This window comes from Taudactylus pleione, unplaced genomic scaffold (genome assembly GCF_031769625.1).
Source record: "Taudactylus pleione unplaced genomic scaffold, aTauple2 ptg000270l, whole genome shotgun sequence".
Classification (NCBI taxonomy): domain Eukaryota; kingdom Metazoa; phylum Chordata; class Amphibia; order Anura; family Myobatrachidae; genus Taudactylus; species Taudactylus pleione.
In genome coordinates this window covers 3,422,251-3,437,612 of record NW_028284672.1, presented here as the reverse complement: position 1 = coordinate 3,437,612, position 15,362 = coordinate 3,422,251, and positions in this window count along the sequence as shown.

The following is a 15,362-nucleotide window of genomic DNA, read 5'->3' as shown; positions in this document are numbered from 1 at the left end:
CCAGTTTGTGCAGGGACAGATAAATTGCCAGCTTGTTTTGTTGGGGCCCAAACGAACCAATCATTTCAGCCACAGTTGTGTGGCAGACCCTGGCGCTGAAATGATTGGTTTGTTAAAGTGTGCATGTCCTGTTTATACAACATAAGGGTGGGTGGGAGGGCCCAAGGACAATTCCATCTTGCACCTCTTTTTTTTCTTTGCATTATGTACAGTTTGGGGCCTAGTTTTTCAATGCCATCCTGTCTGCCACTGCAGTTTCACGCCTAGATGGGTCACGTGTTTGTGCCGCCCACTCGTGTCGCTTAGCATAGTCATCCAGCTACCTCGGTGCAACCTTTTGGACATAAAAACACTATTGTGAGGTGTGAGGTATTCAGAATAGACTGGAAATGAGTGGAAATTAAGGTTATTGAGGTTAATAATAGCATAGGAGCAGAAAAACCTACAAATTCTGTGATTTTAGCTGTTTTTATGCTTTTTTTCAATAAAATACAGATCCAAAACACAAAACCCAGAACCCAAAACACGGAAGGGTGGTTTTGGCAAAACCAATCCAGATCCAAAACACGAAGAAAGATCCAGATCCAAAACCAAAACACAAAACACGAAAAGTGGCCGGTGCACACCCCTAATTCCGCAGCACATATACTAACCCACTGCTCTATGCTCCTTCCTCACTATCTACCCCATCTGTATCGCCCCTGTCTGTCTGCCCCTCCTCTTTACAATGTAAGTGCTCACGAGCAGGGCTTTCATTCCTCACGTGCTTCTCCTCTCCCTTCTCATAGTATCTTTTACTCCTAACTCCCCAATTGGCACCTAACAGTTGGTTGCTGAGGCCCTGCTGCTTGTGTTATGCAGCTATGTGTATAAACCATGTCCTTGTCCTGTATTGTACGGCTAATAACTGTTTTTCTTGTGTGCTCATTTATGTACTGTGTAAGGCGCTGCGGAATCTTTGTGGCGCGATATAAATAAAGGATAATAATAATAATAATAATAATAATAATAATAATAATGAATGAAAATGTGAAAAAACACAGTATTTAATTCTTGTCTGGTTTGCACTCGCATAAGTTTTGTGCTTATTGGCTGTGGTTATTGGCTGTGATTAGTGTTGATCATACCATTAACGGTAAGCTTGATGTATGGTATCTATTTTTCTGGTGAAGTTTGTTTTGTAAATATCTCCTTGTAACCAGACGTGTGTGCTTCTGTATAGGATGTTAGGATGTGCGTACATATATCTTGAATGTAGGATTAGAACCTGACTCAGAGCCGTAACCAATGCTGATGCTCATGTACTTGACGATTTCTTGCTACTGCGCGTGTGCAAAAATCCCTAAAAACTCCTACGACGCATGCATTAGACAGATTGTATGCACAAAGACGCTTTTTCCATCAACGTGCACAGTATCAGAAAAGTCTTAGAAAAGTGCTGGGCATGCGGTGGCTTAGCGTATGCACGGTGATAGTCCATCTTATGAGTGTGTTTCGGTGAAAATGGTTGCATACACCAACACTCAACTGCTCACATAAGAGGCCATACTCAGACGGAGAAACTGCACCTTCCATAGGACTAGTGCAAGTTTGATGGTACGACTGATTGTGACACACCAATCATATTTCAGCGCCTATGGATGCTGACAGTAGACATCTTAGTATTTGCACATTTGGACGGATGGATGTAAAGCAGAAAATTTGCATAAAGCCACATAGGGGTGACCTCCAATAGACACAGCCATGGCTGGGTCTGCATAGACCATTAAATAAGTGTCACAGTGTGCCGCACACTGGGTGGTACTTACTGGGTCCGGCAGCACTGGGGTCCGGATCAGTGGCAGGCAGCAGGCAGGTAGTCCTGGGCACCCACTGCTAGTGTCTTGCCTCTGGTGTCTCCCTGCCGGGTTGATGCAGCTGTGTGCGCAGGTGGCTGGGGCTCCCCCAGGGGGGGGCACGTGCTGTCATCCAAGCACACCTCTTAGTGATGTCACAGGTGGTGCCCAATTCAACCTTCCCCTATATAAAGGGGACTCAGGACGCACTCTTGTGCCAGAGTATAGGCTCCTTTACCTTACTCCAGAGTTCATACCCCAGTGATTCCGCCTGCTCATTCTGACCCTTGGCTTGTTTGTGACCTGACTATGTCTTTTCTCTGGTACTGCGATTGGTATTCCATTCCTGGTCTTGTCCATTTGGTTCTGACCCAGCTTGTTGACCATGTTTGAATGCCTTCATCATTCTCCGCTCCAGTCCAGAGTACACCAGCACCTGTACTAGGGAACCTAGTCTGAGGGCCACGACCTGCGTGTTGGATGCAGCTAAGTCCAAACCCCCTTGCTGGGGGTCTCCGGTGAATATCGCCCGCACATTAGACTCCATGCCTCAGTTCTGGTTCTCGTTAATCCCAAAGTACAGGCTAGCATCTATTATCTATCCGTGACTTGCGACAATATCCAGCAGTTAGTGATTACTGCAGGAAATGTAGGCACCTGTGTCCATTGGGCATCAAGTTGGTAGATGAGGTAAGGTTGAGATGGTTCCCCGATAAGTCTCTCACTCACCATGGTCTAGATGCAAGCACTTGTAAGAAGTAATCACATCATGTGTGACTGAAAGAACTAATCCTGAACTGATAAGCGCATATGGACTGAGGCGTAGATGTGCGCATCAAAGAATAGTGTGTCAGAAAGAAATATTTGATAAAGATATCGGAGCTTTGTGGATATAATGGAAATGGTAATGTTCATGGTAAATACTAATCATCCATTAGTCAACACACCTCAGGTGAGCTATCATTAACTGCTAGCAGCACAGCAGCACTGACACTACCCACATTCCATGAGTCTTGCCAAAAGCTTGCATCTACAATTTCTATATAGCCAGTGCTTAAAGTGGTCCTAGAGAGGTGATGGAACTCTCCCCCCTCAGCGTTTAGTACAAAAAGGAACAGCGCGCTGCGAAAAAAGGGTCATGTTTTTGAAAAAGGCACGTGGTCACACAATAGTATTCCCAATTCAAATTACACCACACATGATCACAATGTTGATTCACCAATGATTCACATTACACCACAAAGCAGTGTCCCTTATTCATGTATGACACACAGCAGTGCCCCTTATACACAATGCCCACATTTGTGCCCCTTATACACAATGCTCACAGTAGTAGTGCCCCTAATACACATAATGCCCACAGTAGCAGTGCCCCTTATACAATGCCCAAAGCAGTAGTGCCCCTTATGCATAATGCCCACAGCAGTAGTGCCCCTTATGCAATTCCCATTGTAGTAGTGCCCCTTATGCAGTGCCCACAGTAGTGGTAGTGCCCCTTATGCAGTGACCCCAGTAGTAGTGCCCCTTATGTATTTCCCCCAGTAGTGGTAGTTTCCCATATGCAGAGTCCACAGTGGTAATGCCCTGTATGCAGTGCCCCCAGTAGTGGTAGTGCCTCTTATGCAGTGCCACCAGTAGTAGTGCCCTTATGCAGTGCCCCAAGTAGTGGTGCCTCTTATGAAGTTCCCCCAGTAGTGGTAGTGTCCCTTATTCAGTGACGCCAGTAGTGGTGCCCCTTATTCAGTGCCCCAAGGAGTGGTGCCCCCTGTAAAAGTAATGTCCAAAGCAGTAGTGCCCCTTGTAGTAGTGCCAATAATAATGCCCCCTGTAGTAATGCCCCTAGTAGTGCCCCCAATAATAATGCCCCCGAGTATGCCCCCAGTAGTAGTTCCCCAATAGTAATGCCCCTTAGTAAATGCCCCCAGTAGTAGTGCCCCCAAGTAAATGCTCCCAGTGGTAGTGCTGCCAATAGTAATGCCCCTGAGTAAATGCCCCCAGTAGTAGTGCCCTTATGCAGTGCCCCCAGTAGTGGTGCCCCTTATGCAGTGCCCCCAGTAGCGGTGCCCCCTATGTAGATCCCCCAGTAGTGGTAGTGCCCTTATGCAGTGCCCACAGTGGTAATGCCCCTTATGCAGTGCCCCTAGTAGTGGTAGTGCCTCTTATACAGTGCCCACAGTGGTAGTGCCCTTATGCAGTGCCTTAAGTAGTGGTGCCTCTTATGAAGTTCACCCAGTAGTGGTAGTGCCCCTTATGCAGTGCCCACAGTGGTAATGCCCCTTATGCAGTGCCGCCAGTAGTGGTAGTGCCCCTTATTCAGTGCATACAGAAGTGGTAGTGCCCCTTATGCAGTGACCCCAATAGTGGTGCCCCCAGTAGTGGTGCCCCTTATGCAGTTCCCGCAGTAGTGGTAGTGCCCCTTATGCAGTGCCCACAGTGGTAATGCCCCTTATGCAGTGACCCTAGTAGTGGTAGTGCCTCTTATGCAGTGCCCACAGTGGTAGTGTCCCTTATTCAGTGACACCTGTAGTGGTGCCCCTTATTCAGTGCCCCAAGGAGTGGTGCCCCCTGTAGAATTAATGTCCAAAGCAGTAGTGCCCCTTGTAGTAGTGCCAATAGTAATTCCCCCTGTAGTAATGCCCCTAGTAGTGCCCCCAATAGTAATGCCCCTGAGTATGCCCCCAGTAGTAGTTCCCCAATAGTAATGCCCCCTAGTAAATGCCCCCAGTAGTAGTGCCCCCAAGTAAATGCTCCCAGTGGTAGTGCTGCCAATAGTAATGCCCCTGAGTAAATGCCCCCAGTAGTAGTGCCCTTATGCAGTGCCCCCAGTAGTGGTGCCCCTTTTGCAGTGCCCCCAGTAGCGGTGCCCCTTATGTAGCTCCCCCAGTAGTGGTAGTGCCCTTATGCAGTGCCCACAGTGGTAATGCCCCTTATGCAGTGCCCCCAGTAGTGGTAGTGCCTCTTATACAGTGCCCACAGTGGTAGTGTCCCTTATTCAGTGACCCCAGTAGTGGTGCCCCTTATTCAGTGCCCCAAGGCACCACGCCCCGTGTAGAAGTAATGTCCCCAGCAGTAGTGCCCCTTGTAGTAGTGCCAATAGTAATGCCCCCTGTAGTTAATCCCCTAGTAGTGCCCCAATAGTAATGCCCCCGAGTATGCCCACATTAGTAGTTCCCCAATAGTAATGCCCTAGAGTAAATGCCCCCAGTAGTAGTGCAGTGCCACCAGTAGTAGTGCCCTTATGTAGTGCCCCCAGTTGTGGTAGTACCCCTTATGTTGTGCCCCCAGTAGTGGTGCCCCTTATGCAGTGCCCACAGGGGTAATGCCCCTTATGCAGGGCCCCAATAGTGTTAGTGCCTCTTATGCAGTGCCCACAGTTGTAGTGTCCCTTATTCAGTGACCCCAGTAGTGGAGCCCCTTATTCAGTGCCACAAGGAATGACCCCAGTAGGGAGTCTAAGGGGGTATAACCAATATCCACTCCTGGCTTGCTGTAGTTTTCTCGGTTGTCATCATAACTTTAGCATACTTGCCAACTCTCCCTCATTGTCAAGGAGACTCACTGAGATAGCAGTAATCTCCCTGTCTTCATGAAGAGTCTGCCAATCTCTCTGATTGCATCTTACCTCCATTATGAAGCTGTTGTATTAAAAAAACAAAGATATACAGTATATACATTCATATGTTATCACTTCCCTGCTTTGGGTATAAGGAACAATGATCCCTATGACTACATGCATTTTCTGAAAAGTATCAGTGTGTTTTCATCAACAAGTAGATCTTACTAACTGCTTTTGGATTCACTTACATTTGGATATAATTAAATTTTATGACACGCCTCTCAGATGTAGCAGGACACGTCCACCTTACCGCCGCGCTCATAGGTGCTGCTTTCACAATCTCCCTGAAATGTTTTTTTGAAAGTAGGCAAGTATGATCTATAGTACAGTATGTACTAAAGTCTAAGTCAGTGTCTGCTAACAGCAGCTGGTGCTGGGTTCAATAGAGCACCCAGTGCACAGAAATGTGATCGAGAAACAGGCTTCATTACTACATGTCCTTTTTTCAGTGTTGCTTGTCTAAACTCCCTGTTTTAATCTAACCTTTTGAGAAACTATCCCTATATTCCTGTGACTCTTCCATTTTACAGTCTTTGAATGTGTGCTGCCCATTCTACTCCTGGCATGTCATTATTTTCTTCCTTGTTATCTGGTCCTTCCTGTGTGAGCAGATGCCTTGTGGGCCAATCTAAGGCCAGTAAGCTGTGGGTGTCTCCCTGTGAAGTGAAGTCCATCACCTATTAGCTGGGGACCTCAGTGAAGAGTGGTTCTCTATTAGGCTCATTTCAAAGGCACTGATTAGTGACTTGTTATCGTATATGGAAGCATTTACCGATACTCGCTTGGGCAAAGTGGATGTGAGGAAAGGATTTTGTTTTGCATTAACCTTTCTGCTTCTACGACTATATAATTTCAAAATCCCCAGTTCCCATGATGACGGGCCCTACTGAATAATTAAAAGGTGAATATGGGAGACTATCTACTAACTAGAGTGCATACTAAATGAGCAGCATCTCAATACTTTTCCTATGTCTTTTCCACCACCAAGTGCACTATACTTGCAGGAGTGGGTGGGAATGGGGGAGGGTGAGTCAGGTAATGGTTCTTGCAATCAATACCCATGAACTGACTCCTGTGATTGTTCTGTCAGCTCCAAGGCTTTTTGTGATATGCGTTCAATAAACACATTAACCGTGAATAATGTTTCTGCTCAAATTGTAAAAAAAAAACTCCCGAAAATAAGACTGAGATTAATATATATTTTTATAGCAATAAGCACCTCTTCTAAGCTCAGTACCCCACAGAACTGCACTCAATGTATAAGTATCTGCACTTTGTCATAGCACTCGGTCTGCAGGGGAAAGCGTTAATGAATGAGCCTTTTTAAAGATCTCAGTTGACAAAACTGCTGAGAATCTGCAGCATCAGGGAAATGAAGTCTGCAAAATATTGGCAAACTACAGTAATCTCCCACAGGTAAGGAGATATAATGCAGGTTTACAGTAGGTTTATTCAGCTTCTGTTCAGATTGATTATGTGTTTTTTTAGGAGGATATGTAAGATTTCCCAAGACAAGTGATTGTTTGACTGGCAGTTAGAGAAATGTTCCAACGATAGGATACACAGACCTGCAGGTGTGTGAGTGTTTATACAGGTGTACGCATCTGTACAATTAATTACACTAATTCGGCAAAGCACACCTGCAAATAAACATATAAAATCATGGCAATCCTTTGTCATGAATATTGATCAATGACTATGAAGCTCATTTAGACACATTGCTTCTATCTTTGCCAAGTGCATCAATCTGTTGAGCATGCCAAAGGTGCCCAATTCTCAATGGTTTGAATTGAGCCTGACACATTGGGCCTGAGTCAGATGTGGTGATTGCAGGACCTGTACAGATGCCCCACAGTCGGATATGTATGTAATCCATCTGGTTTATGTACATGGAATGGGTATGTAATGCCGGCTGTTGGGATGCCTTCTGTCACAATACCGACAGCGGCATCCCGATGTTGGTATCCCGACAGGGGACCGGTAAGTATACTTACCCTCCCCATTCTCCCACTAACCCTCCCTTCTTGTAGCCTAACCCACCCCACCCGCGCCCTAACCCTAACACTCCCCGTTAGTGCCTAAACCTAAGTTTCCGCCCTTCGTGCCAAACCCTAACCACCCCTTCCCAAAACCTAATGCTAACCCCGCTAATTTACCTAACCCTAACCCCCCGGCTAACACTAAGGACGCCCCGGGCTTACCTCGATCGGGCTGGCGTCCTCCTGGATTCCGGCGTCGGGATTAAGATAGGCATTGGTATTTCAACAATTTATCTTAAATCCCTTTTTGGGATTCCTGTGTCGGGATTGAGACCGGTGGCATTGTAGCTGCCGGTCTCATAACTACATCCCTATGTACATATCTGATTCAGACCCATTGATCTGTCCTAGTGTTCCTTTTTCTCTCCTAATTGTTGCTATCTTTGTTTAGCCTAAATTGTTCCATAATGAACCATTCTACACAGTGAGCGGCTGATGAAGATTTGCTGGCAAGTCAGGTATAATTGCACATGGTACACAACTACTGCATGCGACCACAGTGTCCCTATCTGTATGCTCAGGTTCCTGACATTGGGCCGAATTCAATTACCCGTGAAAAGTGCCGTCTAGCGAAAAGCGTATTGAATTCGCTTAATTCGCCTGTTTTGCCGCAATGTTTTCTCCATGTGCATCCCCGCTTTTCGAACTATTCATTAGATCAGGCGGATGTTCTCCAAAGTGAAACTAGCGAAAAGGACCTCTTTTTTGGGGGAAATCAATCTGTACCCCATAAAAAGCTTCAGTGATCCAGGGAGTCAATATAGAATAGTAGTAGTAGTAGCCCTAATAAAAGTATTTAGTGGACTTATTTTGTTGCAAAGGGCTGTTATATGCATATTTGCATATGTGTGGGAAAATTATATAAAGCAATGTTTTTTCAGAAAAATATGTAACGAGGTTAAATTTGGGGTACCCCAAAATGGGTACTAGCATATTTTGATGTCTCTAAAATGGAGATTTAAATAAAATCTAAAAAATACACCTGCTGCAGCCTCCTGCAATCCCAGAAACATCTGTCCCAACCATATAGCCCCCCAACAAAGCAGGCTCCCCACTTTTATTTTCCATTTTCCAACACTTTTTTCATTTTCACCCCAAAAAGGATATGTCTTTTTTGGGGTGAGTTAAGTTATTTTTTTTTTTTTTTTTGCCCTATTAGTCATTAGGGAGGTGTCCAAAGGGTTCTAAACCAAGCAGCCACATTTGCACCCCAAAATATGGATTTTGCACTTCTTTTCTCCTGCCTTTTGTTGTAGAAACTTCCTCGCCTGTTTTTGCCTATGGAGTTTTCGCGTAGGCGAAAACTCCAAGGAATTGAATATGGAAATACTTTGAAAAGAGGCGAAAAGTGCAAATCGGAGAAATCTTTTCTGCAAATGGCACTTTTCGTGGCTAATTGAATACGGCCCATAGATTCATAGATGCACCAATCCTATCCTTAGTGCAAGATATCCGTCAGAAAACAGACATACCTCTGCATATGCATCATCCTGCATAATTCACAGTTCCATTCACATGCCTTTGATGCACCCTCACTAAACGTAGCCTTAGTTCATGCTTAGTAGCCTTAGCCTCTTGTTGCCAGCCAGTTCGTCCAGCCAGAGGCGTTGCAGGAGATGCGACTGCAAACTATCTTAAAACAAATTATGCAAATGGTGCCTATCAGGTGCAAATTAATGAAAGCCTAACAACAGTATATCTTTAACCCTATGGTCATTTTAGTTTCCTTTTTCCATTTGGCAGGGGATGGGTATGGGAAGGCTGCCTCCTTTGTTTGAGATTATCATCAGGACCCAGTTTAAAGTAGGGGTGTGCACCGGCCACTTTTCGTGTTTTGTGTTTTGGTTTTGGATCTGGATCTTTCTTCGTGTTTTGGATCTGGATTGGTTTTGCCAAAACCACCCTTCCGTGTTTTGGGTTCTGGGTTTTGTGTTTTGGATCTGTATTTTTTTGAAAAAAAGCATAAAAACAGCTAAAATCACAGAATTTGTGGGTTTTTCTGCTCCTATGCTATTATTAACCTCAATAACCTTAATTTCCACTCATTTCCAGTCTATTCTGAACACCTCACACCTCACAATAGTGTTTTTATGTCCAAAAGGTTGCACCGAGGTAGCTGGATGACTATGCTAAGAGATACGAGTGGGCGGCACAAACACGTGGTCCATCTAGGGGTGGCACTGCAGTGGCAGACAGGATGGCAGTTTGAAAAACTAGGCCCCAAACTATACATAATGCAAAGAAAAAAAAGAGGTGCAAGATGGAATTGTCCTTGGGCCCTCCCACCCACCCTTATGTTGAATAAACAGGACATGCACACTTTAACAAACCAAACATTTCAGCGCCAGGGTCTGCCACACGACTGTGGCTGAAATGATTGGTTCGTTTGGGCCCCCACAAAACAAGCTGGCAATTAATCTGTCCCTGCACAAACTGGCTCTAAGGAGGCAAGATGTCGTCCTCATCCACCGATTCCTCACCCTCTTCAGTGTTGTGTACATCCTCATCCTCACAGAGTATTAATTCATCCCCGCTGGAATCCACAACCACAGGTCCCTCTGTACGTTCTGGAGGCTGGTCTCCCTGGAAGAGTTGATAATTCATTTTATGAACATCATCTTCTCCACATTTTGTGGAAGCAACCTCCTACGCCTTTCGCTGACAAGGTTCCCGGCTGCACTAAACACTCTTTCGGAGTACACACTGGAGGGGGGGCAACTCAGGTAAAATAGAGCCAGTTTGTACAGGGACCTTCAAATTGCTTCTTTTTCCTGCCAGTACAGGTACGGACTGTCTGACATGCCGACTTGGATGCTGTCACAGATGTAATCCTTTAACAGACAGACGCACGCTTGTCGCTGCAGCTTTGAGGATGCAAGTGCGGCTACAGCCCACACAATTCACAAAGACAGAAAAAAAAAGAAGAATATTTTTATTGTTTGTGGAGCGCACTTTGAGGGTTACACCACCCTTTAACAGACAGACGCACGCTTGTCGCTGCTGCTTTGAGGATGCAAGTGCGGCTACAGCCCACACAATTCACAAAGACACAAAAAAGAAGAAGAATATATTTATTGTTTGTGTAGCACACTTTGAGGGTGTCACCACCCTTTAACAGACAGACGCATGCTTGTCGCTGCTGCTTTGAGGATGCAAGTGCGGCTACAGCCCACACAATTCACAAAGACAGAAAAAAGAAGAAGAATATTTTTATTGTTTGTGTAGCACACTTTGAGGGTGTCACCACCCTTTAACAGACAGATGCATGCTTGTCGCTGCTGCTTTGAGGATGCAAGTGTGGCTACATCGCACACAAGTCACAAACACATTAAAAAAATAGTTTTTTATTTTTTGGAGCACTTTGAGAGTTACACCACCCTTTAACAGACAGACGCACGCTTGTCGCTGCTGCTTTGAGGATGCAAGTGTGGCTACATCGTACACAAGTCACAAACACATTAAAAAAATAGTTTTTTATTTTTTGGAGCACTTTGAGAGTTACACCACCCTTTAACAGACAGACGTACGCTTGTCGCTGCTGCTTTGAGGATGCAAGTGCGGCTACAGCCCACACAATTCACAAAGACAGAAAAAAAAAGAACAATATTTTTATTGTTTGTGTAGCACACTTGGAGGGTGTCACCACCCTTTAACACACAGACGCACGCTTGTCGCTGCTGCTTTGAGGATGCAAGTGTGGCTACATCGCACACAAGTCACAAACACATTAAAAAAATAGTTTTTTATTTTTTGGAGCACTTTGAGAGTTACACCACCCTTTAACAGACAGACGCACGCTTGTCGCTGCTGCTTTGAGGATGCAAGTGCGGCTACAGCCCACACAATTCACAAAGACACAAAAAAGAAGAAGAATATATTTATTGTTTGTGTAGCACACTTTGAGGGTGTCACCACCATTTAACAGACAGACGCACGCTTGTCGCTGCTGCTTTGAGGATGCAAGTGCGGCTACAGCCCACACAATTCACAAAGACAGAAAAAAGAAGAAGAATATTTTTATTGTTTGTGTAGCACACTTTGAGGGTGTCACCACCCTTTAACAGACAGACGCACGCTTGTTGCTGCTGCTTTGAGGATGCAAGTGTGGCTACATCGCACACAAGTCACAAACACATTAAAAAAATAGTTTTTTATTTTTTGGAGCACTTTGAGAGTTACACCACCCTATAACAGACAGACGCACGCTTGTCGCTGCTGCTTTAAGGATGCAAGTGTGGCTACATCGTACACAAGTCACAAACACATTAAAAAAATAGTTTTTTATTTTTTGGAGCACTTTGAGAGTTACACCACCCTTTAACAGACAGACGCACACTTGTCGCTGCTGCTTTGAGGATGCAAGTGCGGCTACAGCCCACACAATTCACAAAGACAGAAAAAAAAAGAACAATATTTTTATTGTTTGTGTAGCACACTTTGAGGGTGTCACCACCCTTTAACACACAGACGCACGCTTGTCGCTGCTGCTTTGAGGATGCAAGTGTGGCTACATCGCACACAAGTCACAAACACATTAAAAAAATAGTTTTTTATTTTTTGGAGCACTTTGAGAGTTACACCACCCTTTAACAGACAGACGCACGCTTGTCGCTGCTGCTTTGAGGATGCAAGTGTGGCTACATCGCACACAAGTCACAAACACATAAAAAAAATAGTTTTTTATTTTTTGGAGCACTTTGAGAGTTACACCACCCTTTAACAGACAGACGCACGCTTGTTGCTGATGCTTTGAGGATGCAAGTGCGGCTACAGCCCACACAATTCACAAAGACAGAAAAAAAAAGAATATTATTTTTATTGTTTGTGTAGCACACTTTGAGGGTGTCACCACCCTTTAACAGACAGACGCACGCTTGTCACTGCTGCTTTAAGGATGCAGGTGCGGCTACAGCCCACACATTTCACAAAGACAGAAAAAAAAGAATATTTTTATTGTTTGTGGAGCGCACTTTGAGGGTTACACCACCCTTTAACAGACAGACGCACGCTTGTCGCTGCTGCTTTGAGGATGCAAGTGCGGCTACAGCCCACACAATTCACAAAGACAGAAAAAAGAAGAAGAATATTTTTATTGTTTGTGGAGCGCACTTTGAGGGTTACACCATCCTTTAACAGACAGACGCACGCTTGTCGCTGCTGCTTTGAGAATGCAGGTGGAATCTAGATGGGATTTGGAACCGGGGACACACTACCTCCATCAATTGTCTAAATCCCACTGCACTAATGGCGGATACCGGACGCACATCTAACACCAACATAGCAGTCAAGGCCTCAGTTATACGTTTTGCTTCAGGATGACTGCTGTCGTACTTCATCCTCATCGCTAGGGACTGTTGGAGGGTCAATTGTTTAGTAAAAGTAGTGATGTTCCTACTTCCTCTCTGGGATGATGAACAACTCCCAGCAGCAGCAACAGCACTAGGAGGAAGTGGTTCTTGATCTTTCCCTATTTTATTTTTATCAGAGAAAGTTTGGTCCTCCATTTATGTTATATTGATATATACGTGCGGCTAAAGCGCACACAAACACAGAAAATATTTTTTTATTTTTGCTGGAGAGTAGTGCACTTTGTGGGTTACACCACCCTTTAAGAAATGAGCCAACCGGCTCTTTACTTATGGGACACAGGCGCACGCTTGGCGCTGCTCTTTTGTTGATGCACGTGCAGCCACAGTGCACACAAGTCACAAATACAGAAAATATGATTTTTTTTGGTTTGGACTGGAGTGTACTTTGGGGGTTACAGCACCCTTTAACGGTCAAGCCAGCTGGCCCTTTACTTATGACACAGGCGCACGCTTGGCACTACTTTGTTGATGCACGTGCGGCTACTGCGCACACAATTCACAAACACAGAAAATAATTTTTTTTTTGGATTGGACTGGAGTGTACTTTGGGGGTTACAGCACCCTTTAACGGTCAAGCCAGCCGGCCCTTTACTTATGACACAGGCGCACGCTTGGCACTACTTTGTTGATGCACGTGCGGCTACTGCGCACACAATTCACAAACACAGAAAATAATTTTTTTTTGGTTTGGACTGGAGTGTACTTTCGGGGGTTACAGCACCCTTTAACGGTCAAGCCAGCCGGCCCTTTACTTATGACACAGGCGCACGCTTGGCACTACTTTGTTGATGCACGTGCGGCTACTGCGCACACAATTCACAAACACAGAAAATATATTATTTTTTTAGCACTTGGGGGGAGCACCCCTGATGGACAGAGCACCCCCTGGACAACACTACAGCACCCCTTTAGGACTGGGACACTGCACAGGACTTTGGAGTGGACACAGCCCCTATGGAGAACTGACTGCACAACACAGTCCAGCCAGCCCCTATGGACTTTGAATTAGTGGACACAGCCCCTATTAACAACAGCAGCACAGCACAACACAGCCAGCCCCTATGGACTTTGATGTAGTGGACAACAGCAGCACTACACTACACTACACTACACAGCCCTAACTCCCACCCTCCCTCTTCACTGTCCACAGCCGAGTGAGAAAATGGCGCCGACGCGGGTACCTTATATAGGATCCAAAACCCGCGAGACTCGGAAGGCGGGATGATGACGTTTTGCCTCGATTTCAGATCCGAGTCAGGCGGGAAAAGTCGAGCCTGACTCGGATCGGACTCGGATCGGGGGGGCTCGGGGGGGTTCGGATTTCAGAAATCCGAACCCGCTCACCCCTAGTTTAAAGGGGGCAGCCCAGAAGTGAGTTAAGCATGACAGGCAGCCTTCTATCTATCTATCTATCTATCTACCTATCTACCTATCTATCTATCTATCTATCTATCTATCTATCTATCTATCTATCTATCTATCTATCTATCTGTGTAATGCTGGACGGTGGGGTTTGCCTCTATGCTGTCAGCAAACCTTTCCAGGTCCACATCACTTGTGATGCAGCAACATGCTATGTACGAGTACCAATGTGATACACTAAAAGGTATTTAGAATGTGGTCTATGCTTTTAGTGTGAAACACTTGAATACTTGAACATTTAAGATATACAGTAATTTTCACTCAGTACGAATCCTCTTACTGTGCCAATTAGTATAGCAGATGGCCCGGCAAATTTATATTGGTAAATTGAGGCAAGAGAAGATTTTCAATTGCTGCAATAAGTGACGATAGAAAATCATTTCAGTTGCCTCATACTGATAAATAGACCCCTTGTGCAAACATGCAACTGGTTGATCAGTAAAGATAATTTATGAATAACTTTGTACATAAATAACTTTTACATTAATATTAAGGTAACTATTGAGGAGTTTTGCTGTAACAAGGTACAAATACTGTAATGTGAGGGGTATTGCTGGTCTCTGTAATGTGGTTCAATTGCTACAATATTTAGGGTATTGCTGTAGTGAGTAAGTGTGTGGGAGGTATTAATGTAATATCAGGTGGAATTATTAATGTCATTTGGCTCCAAATAAAATGTATTTATATTTTGATATTTAAATTTTTAAACTCCTGGGCACCAGGGGTGTCACAAGGAGGGTGCAGGGGGGTTCAGACCACACCCAGGTGTCACCCTTCCGGGGGATGACACCAAAATGCCAGTTCCTCTGCAGTTACAGGGAGCCAGGGTGCTGAACTCAGTGGCGGTTATAGGGGCGGGCTAACAGGGCTGTCGCCCGGAGTGCCGGCCCCCAGTGGGCTGCACTGAGTCCCCAGTAGAGAATTAAAAAAAAATCCCAGAAAAAGAATAAAAACAGTCGCTAGCCACCGCAGGGAGGCTCCATTTGCCAGGCGACTGCTGATATTTGTTATCAGCGGGCACCTGGCTCACTCTCTGCAGCGGCAGCCGAGAGAGCGGTATGGGAGAGACGTCATGACGTCT